This window comes from Anticarsia gemmatalis, chromosome 8 (assembly GCF_050436995.1).
Source record: "Anticarsia gemmatalis isolate Benzon Research Colony breed Stoneville strain chromosome 8, ilAntGemm2 primary, whole genome shotgun sequence".
Taxonomy (NCBI): Eukaryota; Metazoa; Arthropoda; class Insecta; order Lepidoptera; family Erebidae; genus Anticarsia; species Anticarsia gemmatalis.
Window position 1 is genome coordinate 9,132,807 of NC_134752.1, and position 20,529 is coordinate 9,153,335.

The following is a 20,529-nucleotide window of genomic DNA, read 5'->3' on the forward strand; positions in this document are numbered from 1 at the left end:
ATCAAATGCCGTTAGTAAACTTTCTATCTATTGAAGCTGCGAAAAGCAAGTTGGCATCATATAAATTATCGAATTAGAATCTGATGATAAACAAGCTTGTATAAATGATGAAGATTAGATAAGAAAACGGAAGAAGACAGAATATCACCTTGAGTTATCAAAGCGGAAGTAACACCAGTTATCAGTTCGATAGATCTGATCGATAAAAACTCACTGATAAAATAAATGGCTGCTGGTGACATTGAAGATAAAAGGAAATTAATTCCCACGGTTGTGATGAGTAAGCGACTGCTGAAAGCTTGCTCTTGTACACCTTTTTGTGTGCATAGAAATGACACTGTTTTAGGTTCGATTTAATAGACTTGGAAGCACGTTTATTTATTACTTATTTATTTACTTAGGGAAAACAAACAGTTACACACTTTTCTTAATAATAAATATTAACGATAATACGAAAAACTAATGGATTCCCTATACTGTGCTCCCAAGTTGAGGCCAGTGTGTAATTACAGGCTAAAATGAATTAAACTATATGATGTTCTTAAGAAGATGAAATTATGATAGTGTATAGAGATTGCCTGGACTATCAACTCTACCTTTCTCCGTAAGCCACTGCAAGCCCTATCAATAGCTGGCAAATGGTTCAAATAAATAAATCACAACAAACATGCTTATAGACTTGAACTTACTTATGTATAGAATATGATTTGCCAAGGCTTTTTAAAACTCCTTTCACTAAAATACCAGCGTAAACCTTCTCGACCTATTGAATTTATAAAAACACAAAACTATGTAAGTAATTAAATGTTACCTGTAAATGAGGTTAACCTAATCAACGATTGTAATATTTATGAAATTTTACATCTTTAAACGTGTTTTTTTTTAATTGCGAAATTCTTGTCCGTGGTATTATAACATTTAACTATACAACGTAGCGTACACGACCTTTGAGTCCTTACCGAGCCGATACAAACATAAACGAGGAGGTACTTATACCTAATATCACTTCTTTGATGTTATTTTACGTTGTTAACATTTATGTATATGCGTTATATCGTAAGAATAACACGTGCAGCAGAGGAAGTCGTCTTTGCTGGGTACTAACTTCAAAGCTTTTTAGTGCATATACAATAATAAATGCGATATGCCGGCTTCAGTAATAATGTGTTAAAAATTAACCGTGACCATGTGTAAGAAAGGTTGATTGCCTGTTACACATGCTACTCGTCAGCGAGTTCTTGAACTCCTATTATCGCTAAGCAGAATAAATGGTTCATGAATATGTAATATTGCATAATATACGTGTCCGTGTGTAATCAGCGTGTATGTAATACATTTTTGTACACACTTGCGTTTACGACAATGTTGTAAACAGTGTCCGTTCCCTTGACCCCGGTTGAGTGAAACACGCCTATGGTGAATCTGCTGTACACTCGAGTAAATAATTTAGTGCGCAAAACAAGGGCAATGGCTGTTGACCCCGTCGCGATCTATCGGCGGCATCTGGCAATGATCTCGCATCAGGCGCCGCCGCACGCGCACGCGGAAGCTTCTCGCGGGAATTGACCGTGTTTCAATGGGTGCTTGATTGAAGCACACTTTGTACTGCATTCTCTAGTGTGAAAAGGATTAGAAAGTGGGATTACGTTCGTTTGACGTTACCTTCTAGGGAGCTTGTTACGTCAAATCGAATCATTCAGGGAAAGTATATTCGAGCCTTTTGGATTATGAAGTTTAATAATAAGTAATGTAAGTATGCGTCTCCAGCAACGTCTGACCTAATGAGATCATTATGTTTACATAAAGCAGACACACGTCGGGTATTCCGTTTGGATGTATTATTATCTGCGCGGACCAAATCCTCGAATGTTGAACCCTACCTTGACATGCATGCGAGAGCGAGACAAGACAGTTTGCGGAACAGAGGTGCGCCGGCGCAGGGTTGCACACAAATAGCTTTCCAGCCAGAACTCAAGTCGAGTGCTTCTGAGAATAATTTGTTCGTGTATGGATGAATTAAAATTTTATTATCATATCCATATCGCTAAAGTAAGGCAGAAGGGACTACTCACTTTCACAAGGGGAACTCATGGGTCGTTTCGGTCATGGTTGATACACCACCCGCGGTAGGATAGGCAGGTGTTTCGCAATCAAACGTATTTCTAAGGGGGCGAAAAAAGTTTAGGTAGATTTAAACCCGAGATATAAAAATGTGAAAGGATATTTACTTAGTAAAAAAGCATCCGGCATCCATACATCTGCCGTCAGACAAGTTTTTATTGGAAGGAATATATTAATTGTTATTAAATTTAGTGACAGGGAGTAACAAATATACCAATGTAAACATTGATTAAAATTATACCTGTAATATTTTATTTAGCATTTGTGTGAGAATCATCTGACAGTGTTTCTTGCCTTATTCATTTGTATACATACGTAAGGCTAGTTCAAGGCTTCATTGTTTACAAACATTTTCTAGGATTATTCCCGCGATAAGCGATACCGACATTTACGCATTGACGATGTTCGTGGCTTGTACGCATCTTGTGCTTCAACGTGATAACCTTTGATGTGTATTGTTTGGTACTAGTCAGACGTGGACGAATCGACGTGAAAGTGGTGCTCGCTAACTGGTCGGACACGATGTCCGACAAATTTGCATATTAGGTAACCGATTGAAACCCGCATCACGAACAGGATACAGAGACCTATTAATATAATATGATTACTGGAAATTGATTAATTAACGATCTGCTCGGTTGATTGGTGGTAATAATTGGTGCAGTCACTCATCATTTTCATTTCGCACAAAATATATTGGCACAAATTTTCGCTCATTGCGTTTGGTAATTGAAATCGTGAATATGACATATAAAGAGAAATTAGATACTACCTATGTTCTAGTTAATTAACAATTACATTTGCTCTAAATCCGCGAATGCTGCTATAAACATTGTGATTTAGAAATTGCACAACACGTTACTGGCTAGGGTTGTTAAGGATAATAACCGTGTGAGCTCTTAGGCATATCAACCATTTTACATTTGCGCTGTAAATCCTTTCTGTCAATTACCTTCTCTTCAACTGTCTGATCCACCTGACCCGGCCATTAACAAATTGAATTTCATTGTCCTCTCGGATTACGGAGATTTCCTGTACGGACATTTTAAATAAAATACTTCGTTTTATTAAAAAAATATCCAGCATCGTTACTCAAAATATTACCTCATTCTTTGCAGAAAGAGTAAAACGTTTATTCTTATAGCGGTTCAATGACGTCAAAATATTTCGGATGTAGAAATAGCTAGGTAATCGCCGTTCACGGAAAAGCACCTTCACGGAACGACAAGCAGACTAATGAGTAGACAACGGTTACCTAAGTACCCGTAGAAACTAAAAACACAGCTGTACGTTTCTCATTTAATTTTCACTATCCAAATTGTTTCCCGCAACCCATAATATTGTAAGTAGGTAATATTAATCAGGTAGATAGTTATCTAACTAAATCTTTTGACTTGAATATTCTACGCTGTTAATTATTAGGCAAATATGTAATTTCCTTATTAATAATACTCAATTAAATCAGCTAATTATAGTGTTTAGAGATTCGGCTTATTAAGACAATTTACATTGGACTATCGCGGTATTAGTAATTCTCTCTATTGTTCAAAGCCTCTTCAGACGCAACTAATGCACCGTTATAATCGTCTGTGTTAAAGTGTCGCCACTAGTCACGACTAAACAACTAACTAATACTAATGAGTTTGAGTTTACTACTTCTTAGAGCATTGACAGATACTCCATGTCTACGTCATGAATCCGAATTCAAACAGTAGCGTAATTCGCTACAGTCGGTACTGTCAGTATCGGGAGTTTGACATTTAAAATGTACTGCCAAAATAGTTCCTATAGACCCCACTGGAGGCGCTAATCAGACTTTCGAGCAAAATTATAGTAAGCCGGTTGTCGGTAGTCGATAGTTGTATAGAATTGCGCTACAGGTGACCCAAACGTTTAGGTATAATGGTTAGATACTTACATACACGTGTCGCCACGACAAGACCGGTCAGCGACTGTGTGCTAGTAACTATCAAGCAAAACATCTAGTATTCTATGTTGAAAGTTTCTAATAGGCTTTTCAAATGAGACAAGACTTAATTTAGCTGGACAGAAAATTAATATTTTTTTAATCTGCTATTGCAGTTAGGTATATCGTTTTCAAACATGAAGAAAAGTATCCTAAGAAGTATCGCGAAATTCTCATTATTTTAAAACTTGTACTTAATTAATTTTAACAGTTGTTTACAATTCCTCAGGCTGAATCAATTTGAAGAAATATTTATTTGGTCAATTGTAGGTAATCGACAAACTGATCGAGTTAAACCAGATTTTTTTCGGCACACCTGTTCGTAGTACCAACGTGCTCAACAGCCTGTGGCGAAACTATGGTGTTCTCGGTCTCGACTGGGAATAATGACAGAGATAGATAGACGATTGAACTTTAATTTTATACTATAAATATATAAGTATTTAGTTGGTAGTATTTTAAAAACAATATCTTCAGCTTTTATTTAAGAAAGGAAAGAAAATAAAAGGTATACGATAAAAACGAAGTAACACTAACATTCACTATAGGATGTTCGTTATATAATTTAAATATTCTAACACTCAGTCACTTTCTATGTCAATGTACTATAAATTGAATGTCACGGTTACGATATTGAATAAATTTGAAATTAAATAGATAATGAAGGCAGTTGGCATACGGATAGTCTCACACGAGAAGTACATTGAGTCAGGTCAAGTCGCTCGGATGCATTTATTATGAGAAATAGAAAGTGATCTACTCGCTTCAAAAATTACTCTATTACGAGTATATTAACTACCTGGGAGTTATAAAGTGGTACTCATTACAAAATTTCACATGACAAAATAGATAAATGTTAGTTCAGAGGTTCATATACCCATCAAAATCTGTAGCTTTCGAATATAATACACTGCTCCAATAGACTCAATTAACATGTAGTTGCTATAGAATATAGATATGCACTTACGTATAATTTACTTCATTACTTCGGTAGAGCTGTTCATTAGTCCTCTATTACAAAGGAAATTCTTGTTTCCCTTTAAAAGCCGGCTCAACCTTTTTATGACCCACATTTTATGCACAATGTACTAATCGTCTGCAATGATAATATATTACGCATTGTTTATAAGTCTTGAGAAGTTCATCACAATGTGACTAGAATCACTGTCGTCATCACGATATCATGGTGAATTCACATGCGATCGTGCAATCGTACTGTTCGGTGCCCCATTTTGTTCACGAGGAATACTTAATGTCACGATTGAACAACAAACGAATAGGACGACCATACAATCATTTCATAGCATACGTGTGACTATTATACATAATTTAAATGATGTATTTCGTACGATTGCAAATGTTGGCATACAAAGTATTTCATCAACATTTTTAATAGATACACATACAGCTGAATCCTTCCGCCTATAGAGTGGTTATAAAGGCTGGCTTGTATTAATTGTGATTCAGTTTTGCAGCTGCAAGCAGTTTTGTCACTCTCATGGGCAAGTGTGTCGGTCGTTGAGAGCGACCTACTGACTGAGTGGTTAGCATGTACCGCGACATTTCACTATCATTCCTACATCTCGTCTACATTCGGCTATAGCTACAAGGTCAACACATATATTTACTCTATGATGTGTTTTTATATTGGGTTAGTTGCCAGCTGCTTTTGGACGTGGTAGATCTAGCACTTTAAAATGAACTTTAACAAATATTAATACGACACGACCAGAGATAGATAATAGATTACATCATATTGACGTCTCTTTGAGCTTAGAGATAAGTCGATAAGGTATTGGCCATGTGGTCGTTTCCTCATAAATATAAATCTGATCAGCTTTTTAATTTTTCGAGTGTAGTATAATCTATTGCAATGGCAAGTAATGATTGAATTTAATTACTGAAACATACGTTCGCTTACTTATCACATGGTGATTGGTGATACTTAACCGGTAAGACGGTTATTGTTTAGTGTCCTTTCGTTGGCATATTTCTAGCTGCAATGACATTTAATTAAAATAAATCTTTCGTTTTGAACGTATATCATTTAGGAAAAAAATTAAGCCTTAAGCATTTTCATTAGTTCTTTTAAAAGGGCTGTTAAGCGTTATTTTGTTTCTCTTCACATATTTTCGTAAACATGTTTATCTCTGCAATCGCAGAACAAAATTGCTTTGAAATTATTTCGTAGAAATAACATTTTGATTATATTTTAAGCGGTTTAGCTGTTTGTTTATCAGTTTCTTCTAAGTATAGTGCGTTTCACTAACAAATGTGTATCATCAATGTCCAAAAACAATTAACCGCACCTAATCCATGTGGCGTAGTACGAGTACGTCGCGGCCTCCGACGTGTGCTTCACAGCCGGCGTCTGTTTATTTATAAAAAGAGCCCATTCATCTTCCCTTTAATTTCCAACTCTCTCAATTTAAAGTAAGTAGATATACGTATATGAAGCTTAAATTTTTCCATTAACTTTAAAGCAGTTTCTGAGCTGATCTATGTATTTGAACATTAGTTTAAAATTAACTTCTACATTCAAAGAAATCACACCATATTAATTTCAAGCAGATTAAATTACACACCAGGAAATTACTTATTTTATATTGACACAGTAAAATGTTGTAACATCAAGCATGTAAGTTTAAGAACTTTTACAACTTTCTCTGTCGGTCCCAGGATTTTAAAGGGCGTATAACAAGTTTCAATGCAAAAGTAGGTAGTTCTTATCGCTCTAATTTTTCTTCCGCCTGCCATTATCCACTACATTAGTGTCCAGATCGACTTTTTATACTAGTTTGCGTCAGTGTAGGGCAGTTTTTTTGCACGACATCGACATAGCGTTCTAATTAGAGGTACTGAATTTCTTAAACGGTCGGATGGACGTTGTTAACGAGCGTGTACGAAACGAAATCGTATTCAACTTACCGAGACGGATGCGTTCGGAATATAATCTTTATATTTTTGGAAGGGAAACAGACCGCTTTGACGGAAGCCGGCGGCGACAGATTTCGCCCGTGAATAACAAATAATATATCACGCCCGGATTCATGGCCGACGGTAGAGCCGCGCCCTGCACAATGAATATGCACACTGAGTCGGGCTTGTAAAGGTTAACCGAATACGTTGCCATAAGACGTGTTCCAATGACAATTAACTATCTTGATAAGTGTTACTGTTCTGCCTGACTACAATAAAGCTTCTTTATCACCTTGTTCTACCCTACCTACAAGTGCGTCCTATAACGAATGTGATTGTTCAACTTCAATGGCGTGTTAAAAGTTTCTTGTAATTGACATTAAATGAATTAACTTTAGCTACGTGTTATTGAAAGGAAAGCAGTCTATATTCTCTGTATAGTACTGTATACGTACGTAAAACAAACTTGATTTTATTGGTGTATATCAAAACCACTTCGTTAAACTGTTATCGTCTAAAATAAAGTTTGTAAGTTGGTCGAGGAAAACTTCTTGTCGAATTCCAATAACATTAAGACGTACATGAAATATCAAAAAGCAAGGTGTATTTTATTTATTTATCTGACACTTCAACTATGGTTCTTTACTTTGTTACTCGGAATATTTTAAGAAGCACCCCTTGGATGCAGTCAAGGTTTGTAAGCTCTTGACCATGATACCTTGAGTTTTTATTTTGGATCGTCTGACATTTAAGATCAGTTGTATGCGCTTCGTAGTGTACTGCGGGGATTTGTGAAGTGCTGGTAGCGCAGAGAGAGGAGGCTTACCTTGAGGAGAGACGCGCGTCGTCGTGCGCCGGTCACATTATAACGGGCGCCTGAACTCGCCCGCCGATGCCCTGCAAGCGAATAGAAACAAATTAATTTTGAGTTTACAAAAATTAATTATCTGTGAAATTTTCTCAAAAGAAACTAAGCTCCGTAGCGCAGTGTATTTTTCCCAAAAATTTTGCCTTAGACGGATTTCGACTCATTGAACAGTAGACATAGTTAGTATATAATTGAATAGTTGCGTATTCGCAAATATGATTTTACTAGGTACAAGCATACAACCACTGCGGAGCTTACACAAGTTGCAAACTTATTATCTTTTTTGTCGATCAATATGCTTATGTGAAGATATTTACATACTGTACGCACATATGACAATATTTTCGTCATACGTAATTACAATTTCAGTATTTATTACAGCTTATGATAAGATAAGATGACTATATGAAAAGTAAGTACAGAAACTGTATATTGTGATGCGATGTCAATGGTTCCTGTCACATCACACGAGCGACTGGGGGACTGGGACGCTTTCTAGCAATATCTGCGTGATATACGTGTCGCGCAGAATGTCGCCGCGCAACACTGTTGGAGCCCGGCGTCTGCCACCGACACACAAACACCATGAAAGTGGACCGGCCAAGCCCACCGCCAGCACTTCTTAAGTAGGTATAGCCCGAAACTAGTCAACCGTTTATGAGCTTTTATGATATATTGTTCTATTCGACGAGACATTAAAGCCGTTCATCGAACTTGGCTTACTTACATCGCTCCTATCAAGTTACTGTAAAATATGGCAGTTTCTAACTGATATCGAGCTTAAACAACCCATTTAGATTTCAGGTTATCGTTTTCTCTGTACCAATAAGACATACCATTCGATAGAATCGTCGACGGAGAGTTGAAGTCGATGAAGAACACGTTGCTAGTATTAATACAAAAGAATATCCCGTACAAAGAGATTAGCCGTCAGTTAGTAGACAAAGAGAATGTCAATATTGGTTTGTATGGGCGGTAAACACTGGACGTCTCGGACGACCGACTCCCGAGAATCCGACCATGTTCCGTTCTATATGTACTCATTTATTATGGTCTCTCAATTGTCTCAGGAACAAAGACAAAGACTTCTTTGAGCTTTTATAGTGTAGGCCATTCTTATAGGAATATATGAGACCATTTAGGGCTGGTAGTATAATATGGCTCCCCTTACATTATCGTAACACATTGATTGAAACGCGACATCCCCGATTAATAAAAAAATATGTGAATAATTCAAGTTATAACAGTACAATCGTTCTCAGGCATGAGGAGTCGTGAAAGCAAAACATTGATGCCGTTTGTTTCTAAACATTGTGTGCAAATTTCTGTCGATAAAACCAAATAAGCACATCGGTTGGCATACGGCTGCTTACACTTTTTATAAGTGAATTTAATCTCGTATATGTCATGTTTTTTAAATATCCATAAATCAATGACTCTTCAAATCCATAAATATAATCGAAGACTAAACTCGAGAAGGGACTCGGTATGTTAAGTTAATAATGAAGTTAGCTTCAATTGTAGTAGCTGTCGATAAAAGCGCAGAGCTGTAGAATTCTAGCTCTCGTCAAGATATGTTTCCAAATACAGAACAAGAAGGGAATGAGCTACATATAAAGTCAGATTATGCTAATAAATATCTGCACAATTACTCACGTTTGTTTACAGTTGAATACATTTTGCATCACGTTCCGTTGTAAGTAATCTGAGCACGTACCATCAGAAGAAAACATTCACTACAATGATATGTTTCAGTGAAATCACTACACAATTCTCAATTGTCATTAGTATGATATAAAGCTTTAAAAAAGCTATTGTGTTAAGATTCTCAACATTAAATTGTAGCACAGTTAGTTTATTTGCTATAGCAATTTGTTATGTCCACTTTGAGTAAACAAATGCTTCCGTTAGACAAACACTTTGTAGAAACTCGTGTTTACACACTATCATTAGGATATACTGTTTTTACTTTGTTATTAACCCTATAGTTAGAACACGTCACGTAGAGGAGCGGTATGGGTGGTAAACTGATACAAAAATCTTAATAGCCAGAAAATAATTAATTGAATGATAAAATGTTATGAGAGCAAAAGGTTACGAGATATGAACGTGGGTTATTGAATAAATGTAGAAAAATATGTAGCAATGAAACTGTACAAGTGTTGTATTGCGATGAATGCAGCTTCACATATGAATGCGTACAGAGTACGGGGGAAACACAGACTCAAACATTAACCTTTGAGCAATATCATTATTGCATTAGATAAGATTTTGTTCCAGATTCTACAAGTGTGTTTCGTCCTCAACATATTGCGATATTTAACCGTGTTTCTAGATAAATAACTCTTATTGTGCCGAATGTATACAATTTACTTGATGGAAGATGTGCGTTCTAACTTGTACCTTTATCACTTGACCTAAACAATCGGTACGTATGACTACGTTGTTGTTGTTTTGTGTTATCAGCATGGAAACCTCTGTTGTTTTACTGTATTTTCCAAAACAACATATTGGTTCCTTAATTAAAATATCTTGTAGTGTCTTATTTATACTTTTACGCCTTTGCCTTAAGGGGTCTATACCTATCAAGACTGTGACAAAATAATTTTCGTCAAAAACGATTTCATAAGCTATAAAACATTTCAAGATAAGCGTATCATTTTTTTATTTAGGATTTTATATACATAAACTATAAAAGTATAGATAAACATTTTATTCCGTACGAAATGGTGAGAGAGCTGTATGCGTTTTATAGACTGATATAATGTAACGTCGTATATTTACAGTGAATCACAAATTGTCTATAGATAGACAAATATAAAAATATTGCGAAAAATACACAACCATGAATAAAGTATTAAGACAATCACTATCACTATTGCTGTTACTTTATACATACTCTTGTTGATCAGTCATATAAATTTATGTAGGTAGAAATGTTAAGAATTCTAGAAGGACAAATACAAAATTCATTACATATATGATATGTAAATTATAATAAAATACAATAATTGGGTAACATAAAACTGATATTTTATAAAAGTATCGTAATAATCTCAGACTCGATTTGTAAATACAATAAAATCATTATGTGGTTTTACATTAAAATACAAGTTTCTCAGAACGTTTTACTTTCAAGAGATAGCAAGCTTACGAAATAAAGTGTTTAATTAGAGTCTTACTGGAAAGGACGAAAAAAACTGTAAGTCATTGGTACAAAGAATTATTTAAAGAAAATATTTTCTATGTACCAATAACTCTTTGCAACCATTTGTTCATTAGCAAACAGAGAAATTATTGCATTCAGTTTTTGCTAACAGCGTGCTGGTTTATAAATAGAAAATACTTAAACGTATTATGATTAAAAAGTGCAATTGCAGGCCATAATGTAACGTTGCCTTTCTTATGTAAATCGGAGCTTATTTTAGATTCTGCGCGTATTTCAACGAGCTGCTTTAATGTACATTATCTCAGGCCGTTTCTTCATATATATGGTTAAGGATTATACGTAGACGCTACAAAGCAAAAAGAATTCAAAGCCGACCGTCCTAAGCTATTATTTAAATGTTTGCTTTGTATTTACAAACATTGCCTTTCTTTTTATTCCGCCGAATTAAGCCATTTCTCACGGCAATGAAACTCACTCGTGTTTATAAATAGAGGACGATTGTGAATCAAACATCTTTGATATACATTCCAAATAGATACGTAAAGTGCTACATGTATATTTAAAACGCGTTGTATCGAACAGTGTTTACTTTGCAAAGCGCGATCCTAGTCTTGAACTAAAACTAGTCAGTTAACTATTCATGAAAGTTGCTCCTGGGCCGAGACAAGAATGCCAGCTGGCGCCACTCCGCTCCGCTAAGGACTCGCTACAAATACTAACTACATCAAATCTCGCCGAGTATTATATCAGAAGGTTCTTAAAAAATATACCTGGATAATAGCTTCAGAGAATATAAGGACTTTATATTCTAGACATGTTCAAACCGTTTTCATTTATGAATTCTGGTTTATGATGTAGATCACAAAACGTAAATACAATTTTGAGGAGCTATAAATGAAAGTACTATAGCTGCACAAAATCGTTGAAGTATACGCAATTTATTACCCCTTGACACCTATCACGTTGATGCAGTAAAGATGCCAACATCTTTCTTCGGCTTTTTATGGATCTAACGTGACTATGTTAAAATAGTACCGGTAACAGCCTATAAAAGTCATTGCCAAAGAAGGATTTTAGAAGTGGGGTAGCTACCTGACTCAGTAACGCCTTAAAGGCCATTATCATAAGCAGTTTGTCGACCATAACATAATATTAAGTGTACTCAATTGTTATTTTTTTAAAGGAAGCGCATTATGAAGTTACACGAACGGAAATAATGGTAATACAGGAAGAATGTAATATAAATTGGAAAAGTGATTCTTACATCCCGCTTTACAATTTTGCATTCAAATACTTAGCTACAGGTGGCCAGCAATTTAACATAAGAATAAAAAATACATTACAGTATATTTTCACTTCTAAGAATAGGCAAATAGAGAATGCCAAATAATTATAAAATGAATTACGCGTCTAAATGATGATTGTACAAACTTGCGTTTAAAGAATAACTGTTCCTTTTCACGGTTGTCTATATGTTAATTACGTTTGGTGAGATAAAAATCTGCGGTGTTCATCATACAAATTAAAGTATGATTCATTCATCATAAGAAATTTTACGAAACCTACTTATTTATGATCGTAACTAGGGTTGTCAAAATTGGTAACGTTTAGGTTTAGACAACTAAATTAATACTAACAAAATAAATAAATCTGTAGATGAGCAACTTTAACAAAGTAACAACCTTTGAGATTTACCTACATTAAAATGAATAATTTTTAATAATCGATATTATTTATGATTATTATCATTATCATATCATATCACATTAGTGATCATTTTTTAAATTCATACATTCATATGTCAATTATATTAAAATTATTTCATAAATAATTGCTGCATACATTCTAAATAATGATGTAGTATTAAAATAATTATAAGCTTTGTGTGTTAACATAGATCGTCATGGACGTACCTGTGATGCTATTTTTACAAACTTATTCATTTATAACAAAGCAGTTATTCCCGGGGTACATTCACGTTGCTTCGTATTTTGTGATAAGTGGTATAAATTTTGTCGTTTTATAACAAGTTAATTTGAGAGAGAGCTGAAAATATCAGTGTATTATGTGTGAATACCTTTGCGGTGCGAGTTAATTATGTCAAGTATATTTAGAGCCGACACCTACTGGAATTATACATTTTACGCAACATTGCACATGTAACTACGTACACACGCCTTAATGATTCGATCTCAAAGGAATTAAATAGGCTTTCGTGGGTAGTATATGTTATGTAACTACTTAGGTAATATGCTATTTAAGTGCGCTTAAATGTAAGCAGGTTTTCTGGTAGATAGTTCTAAGAAAATGACTAAAGATTCCTTGCTGGCTCTATGTCACTGCGGTTATGATCCGATATCTCTATGGATACCCAATGGTAATTATATGATTTGAATGATGAAAGAATTTAAGTGCCATGAGAATCGAATTTAAAATATGCTGAATAGATATAAATATTATGATATACCAGCCCGCCCTGGCTTAGCTTGGTTTAAAAAGTTATTTTACAAAAATCCTTAACAATTTTCACATATACACCTTCCTCTTGAATTACTCTAGCTATTAAAACAGAACTGCATCAAAATCCGTTGTGTAGTTTTAAAGATCTAAGCATACATACATACAGTCATAGGGAAAGGCGCGGGAAGCGACTTTGCCTAATTCTATAAAGGCGAGTTATTTCTTCAGCTCTAATATTAAATTACCTTAAACGTTGTTAGCTTACGTATATTGGGACCTTAGTCACGTGTAGTAGATCCTTCATGGGCAGATCCATAAGAGGCGGGGTTATTACCGCACATCCGATACAATGGTGTTCACTTTTACTCGCACCATGTTGCCTCACAATGCTTAATGTTATGTCACTATTCGATACATATATCATATTCAGCCATACATTGACGCATAACAAATTAAGAACTGTTAACTAATTATACGCTTTTCCTTTGTCAAAGTAAAAAGCTTATTAAGTTCTGCAACTAATATTGTTAATAATACGCATTTCTTCGAAAATCTAATAACATAATGAACTTTCAATTAATTTGCAATACTTAACTTGATTAGGTAATTGTATAATTGAAAGTCATCTGTTCATTTGCAAAAACGAAATGAATAGAGTCGTATTACGTCCATTGTATTGTCCCAGCTAGTGCTATAGAAATATAAAGGCGTATTCGCATTGTATTATTTACACAGTAGCTGTTTTCACTTTCGTCTGCAATGATAAATGAGACGATTAACAATTCCGCCCGCGGGCAGGACGTCACGTCGCACGGTGGATCGAAAATCGGCTGTAGAAGACATAGGATCTCGATGTCGTGAATGTTATTTTTTTTGATGGAAATGTATTCTGCTGATCATTACTGTTCTATAAAATGTCATATGAACTAATTCTGTGCACAAATGGAAGAGTTATAATTTTTTTAAGAAAAATTTGTATGGAGCTGACATGAAAAATGAGAATATCTCTGGAATCGCAAGGTTGGCCGTTATATCCTTGCACACTGATATAGTACTATTTATTTGTGAATTTTTGACATACTTTATATCGCGGCATCACTTGCGATTTTTTTTCTAAAAATCGTCAAAATTTTCAAAAAAAATATTTTGTTTTTGATACATTTAAATGCTTAAGTATGACTATAACAAGTGTAATTTTCAATATTTTTTATGCTACTACCAAAACGTTCTGAGAAATCACAAAATCGTACTACTCCTCCTCGAATGGTGTTCTCTAAACCTCGTATAATCTTTGTTTCGGGGCTCTGAAGCTTCTTCCGAAAGGCTTCCAATTGGTACAATAGCATTTACTGCAATTATGTCCCCTCTGTGAATCAACAATTTGTGGACAATTGATGACATGTAGTACCCATCATACAGTTCCATGTATTTTTCAGCGGTTGTTCTAGCGTATTCGTTAGATTACGGCATGTCTACTAACTCTCCAGATGTGATAGCTCTCAGAATCACAGCAAATCTGCGTATTATGTGTTCATCTAATGCAATGATCATCTTTGAATCGATCTTGGATTACTTTTTTTCGTGGATGCAATAACTCTTGACCTTTTGTAGTCGAGACGATACGGTATGTGTAAAAATTATTCCATCACATTTATGCGGGAATGAAATGATGATAATCCGAACTCATACACACCAGAAGAAATGGTTTTTGACGCAACGGCATCTAACTTATTCATTTATGTCGTCTTAGCCAAACACATGCAGCAGGCCGCATTGACTTCGCTTCTTTGTACATATCTATATAAATTTTGACCTCAATCATCGTCATCATTAATTGGTGACTAATTTCATGTCCCTGACATTTTGAGGGAATGAGAGCTGCAATTTTGTTATCCGTAACGAGAGCTTCAATATTGTTATCCATAGCAGTTTTTTCCTTTATGACAACTTCTTTGGTTGCTTTCGAAAAACTAAACTGGACTGGAGGGTAATACATAGGTGGGTAGGGTTTTGGATTCACCCATACGGTATCACCATCAGCTATCAACCTTAATGAAACCAAAGAGGTCATAAATATGCTGGAATCATCTTGAACACTCTCTATGTTTTGCTTATATCTACTTTGATTAGATGAACCGTCTAATCCCCAGTTTGATATTAATATCAATTTTTTTTCTTGTCGTTACAAGTTCGGTATTTGGATTAGATGAAGACTTAATACGCAGGTTTGCTGTGATTCTGAGAGCTATCACATCTGAAGAGTTTGTAGTCGTGGCGTTAAAGAAATTAAAGAATACGCTAGAACAACCGCTGAAAAAGACGTGGAACTGTATGATGGGTACTACATGTCATCAACTGTCCACAAATTGTTGATTCACGGAGGGGACATAATTGCAGTAAATGCTATTGTACCAATTGGAAGCCTTTCGGAAGAAGCTTCAGAGCCCCGAAACAAAGATTATACGAGGTTTAGAGAACACCATTCGAGGAGGAGTAGTACGATTTTGTGATTTCTCAGAACGTTTTGGTAGTAGCATAAAAAATATTGAAAATTACACTTGTTATAGTCATACTTAAGCATTTAAATGTATCAAAAACAAAATATTTTTTTTGAAAATTTTGACGATTTTTAGAAAAAAAATCGCAAGTGATGCCGCGATATAAAGTATGTCAAAAATTCACAAATAAATAGTACTATATCAGTGTGCAAGGATATAACGGCCAACCTTGCGATTCCAGAGATATTCTCATTTTTCATGTCAGCTCCATACAAATTTTTCTTAAAAAAATTATAACTCTTCCATTTGTGCACAGAATTAGTTCATATGACATTTTATAGAACAGTAATGATCAGCAGAATACATTTCCATCAAAAAAAATAACATTCACGACATCGAGATCCTATGTCTTCTACAGCCGATTTTCGATCCACAGTGCGTCGCCGCGTCGCAGTCGCAGCTTCCGCATTAGCACGCCGCTGCGCTGCCGACCCTCGCGGGACAATGCTGTGTATACGCGCCTTTACTTTCTATTCTTTCTACAAACATAATGACTGCACTGCGACACTAATTAATGTTTGGTGCTTATTTTAATTTTAAATATTTTGCGCCATTATTCCGAGTGGGCGGGCACTTTCACTTCACGATTTTGTCATCAGCGTGATCTAATATAATGCAAATTATTCATTAACGACGCACAGCGAAGAAGATAAACAAGAAATCACTTAAGGAAATATGTTATACAGTGAGGTAGCTTCACGTGCTGTGCGTTGTATTTCCATTGCTTTATGTTCTTATTAAGTATTCCAATAGTAAAGCGTTACTTCCTTCCTCAGTCTGCTTATTCCGGGAGTTCCGGCGTGAGCGTAACTCCAGACTTGCATAAGTACGTATGTACGTACTCTGTGGAAAACCACCATCATTCAACTTTTCTTTTATGTGAAAACCGAAGCTGATTAATTATGAATGCATAGTGACCTTGACTTTCATTAAATACCTTTGTAGTTCATGGGTCAAGTGTACAAATGAGTCAAGTTTACACCGATTTTTTATATATTTATCTAGTCATCCAAATCGAGTAATATTGTGTGATTTTTATGCATATTCGCATAATCCTTGTCATATGTCACAAAAAGATAAGATTCCTTATCTTAAGGTTGTGTGATAATGATCAAAAATAATGTTATGTGTGAATATTTCAAATAATAAATAATGTAGTATTTGCGTAACCTTTGATTGTATCAAGCGTTTAATGGAAATTTTGATCCGAAATTATACAATATGTAGCAAATAAGATAAGATAAGCGTCTTCACAAGGTTTTTAAGAGCTAAGAATACACAAATGTTATAAATGTATTATGCAGTGACTAATGAAAGCACTCGCTTACGACGCTTGTGTAATTACCGTAAAACGGGGTGAATAGAAACAATTTTCAACTTTGTCCTAAAAATTTGTAGCGAATAACTTGTTATTTTTATTGTCAGGTTGTTTTATATCATGTCCGGCGCCATGAAGAACGAGTTAAAACCATATTTGTCCAAAAATATGCATAACTTTACGATATTTCCTTAAAAAAATGGTCAATTTCTATTCACCCAGCGATAGGGGTGAATCGAAACGACCAAAGGGGTGAATGGAAAAATTGTGTTTTAAAACGTTTTTTCAGTTACAAATATTGTATCTTTATAGATAAATATACATCTAAAGAGATAAACACTCCAAACAACTCATTAGAAAAGAAATTCCACTTTAAATCCAAAGTTTTGAAAAAAATGTATGGACCATTAAGGCATTCGAGGACGGTTGACTTTGAAGCAATTTTTTGGGTATAAATATCAATTTAAACATTTAAACAATTATGACACCGCAAAGAAGTAATATCGACGTGTAATCAATTCAAATTTGAACAAAATTCTTAAACGAGGAGTACTCAAACATTGGGCTTGAAAACTTTCCTGATTTTTTTTCTATTCACCCCGCGAATTCTATTCACCCCGTTTTACGGTAGTGATAGAGTTGTATTTGACTAAGAGTCCAAATCATTAGGTGAAATTGTTTCTTGGAACGGTAAATGACAGGTAGCTATATATTGACACCTTGCGTACAACAAGTTGCATGTCCGACAAAAAATATGTCAATAAACTTTATGTTTAACAAGTTGCTAATTAAAATTCTCGACTTATGTACTTATATTAGTTAGAGTTGAGCTTCAAAAGTGTCTGATGTTCAGAGTTTGCTTTAACTTTTACTAACAACTTTACTGCAAATTATGATCTAGAATAACGCAGCGTTTCTTTAATAAAAACAGACATTGCTTTAGAATATACCTCACTAGTATTAACAAACTTTGAATATAGGCAAAACACTAATTCTGATTTTTTAGTTTGTGGTTGTAACATTTAAAAATGCGTTACTTAGTCTAAATGTGTAAAGTTTGTCATTAACATGTCGTCGCAAATATGCGAGTAGACCAATAGGTACCTAAACTTGAGAGAAACTTCGACAAGTGTTACTTCGATACATAATAATATGACAATTTCTTTAATATTCGTTATAATTTATTAATAAGAACGTTTTAGTGTAAGCACACTCTACACGAGCTCAAAGTGTTCAATAAATTAGAAGATTTTTAAATAATAATATTTTTAACTTCATGTCATGTTTTATAATTTATTCCGTTTTTGTTAGTATCTACAATAAAGTCTACATTTTTGTTCTTCTTAAGCCTAAATCATCCTAACTCGAGTAAGAAAACAAAATATACAAAGTACTCAAGAGTCTGATAAAGTTTCGGTTAATAGGTATGTTTATAATGTGGCTGTTTTAAAAACCGCGGAGGGCCTCTTATCGGGAACAGGATTGCATCCACAAAGTACTCACACTGTAGCCGAACTACATTCATTAATATTGCATTAGATCGATAAACTAGCCGGTTTCTTGACCGCGGCACTGTAAAAATTTAACTTTGTTATTAGTACTTGTACTGAGTCCACAATGCTATAATTTACTATTCGTAGCTACATAAGGCTTAGAGTCGGATTAATATAATTCTTGCTATTGGGCCCTCAAGTATTTTCCATACAAGTTTCAGAAAAATATTATGTCGTTTTCATAATAATTCCCACGGTCAAGTTTACTACTAATTATGAAATATGTTTTTGGGAATTCGGCCACATTCCAATTTCTAATAAGTCTCTTAACCGGTGTCTTTGCAGAATTCTGTATTTTACTTTAAATTCTTTGTCATAAAAAGCTGATTAATTTTCGTAACCTTTACAAGCAAAAAGTAGGTAAATAGGTAACCTATTTACGCTGATCTCATTGTTTGAAACCGAATAAGGAAAAGTTTAAAAAACCTAAATATTATTACACATAGGGCAGTACGTATTAGTCACATAGAATATTTAGGGCGTCGGTCATTATCGAACTGTAGGGTAACGAGTTATAATGACTATCTAACTGCTAGTGTACGGTGAAGCGGTAGATTACATCCAGTAATCACCTTCTGTACGACATACTGGTCAACGAAATAGGATAAATAATTAAGATAGTGTTAGGCGTCACGTCTACAGATAAACTAATGGCCGTAGATTTAAAATGACTGTTGGTATAATTGTACCTGAATGTACCTATATACATGTCAAGGACCACGGCCTGCCGTTCTAACAAAGTTTACGGAGAACATTTCGTTATGTATCTTCACCTGATTGTGATCAATGAAAGGCACTGTAAATTAGCTTTGCTGAAGTTCATTAGCAACTCAATGTGTGTATTCAAAACTCCTGTCATAATATTATTATCATATTTGATTTTCATTACCGCTTTGTAAATCAAAACTAATATTATTCGGTCATATTTCAAATTAATGTCAACATGAAATATTATAGAATTCTAACATCGAGATTGTGTCTGGATTGTATAATATATCTGTGCTATATTTGTAGCAGACGATTGACGCAGTTATCGTAAAATAAAAGTTAATATATTTTGGCATGAATCCATTAATGAGGACGATGTTACGGTATTCCATAACAAATGAATGGATGTTGTTTCACAATTAATAAATTGGTATTTCCTTACATAGTGCTCGCATTATTATTGTCTGCTTGTATTGTTTAATGTTATTAATGGTTGTTGAAAATGCGCGTCCAATAATATTTCAACAAAGCGATTACTTTCCAAGATCACCTGAACTGGAAAATTAATTTACTCCGCAATTAACGTTCGTTTACATTTAACTGTTAATTCACAATTTTGTACGTAAAACACGTAACTAAAAATATGTATAATGTATGTATAAAATTAATTTTATTTATTCAATTAAATTCAAAATATCCTTTATTTCGTAAGCTTTGTACAAAATATTTAAAATTGTCATATAATTTTTTGACCGCTTCGGAAAAGTTGGATGCTAAAATGACACGCTGTGAAATGTTTCTTATCTTATAATAGGTATTTATATACATACATACCGGTTAAACACATAAACGTATAGCAGTATAAATTGTCCATTTTTGAAATTAATAA

The 20,529-nt window shown here is 34.5% G+C and overlaps 1 protein-coding gene across 1 annotated transcript in view; it reads right to left on the minus strand.

The window, feature by feature from the left end:
• LOC142975000 (uncharacterized) overlaps positions 1–20,529 on the minus strand; it is a 42,317-nt gene that overhangs the window by 6,412 nt on the left and 15,376 nt on the right. The window contains exon 2 of the mRNA XM_076117607.1: positions 7,833–7,903. The gene's annotated coding sequence lies outside the window, so the exon portion shown is untranslated. The remainder of the gene's footprint in view (positions 1–7,832; positions 7,904–20,529) is intronic.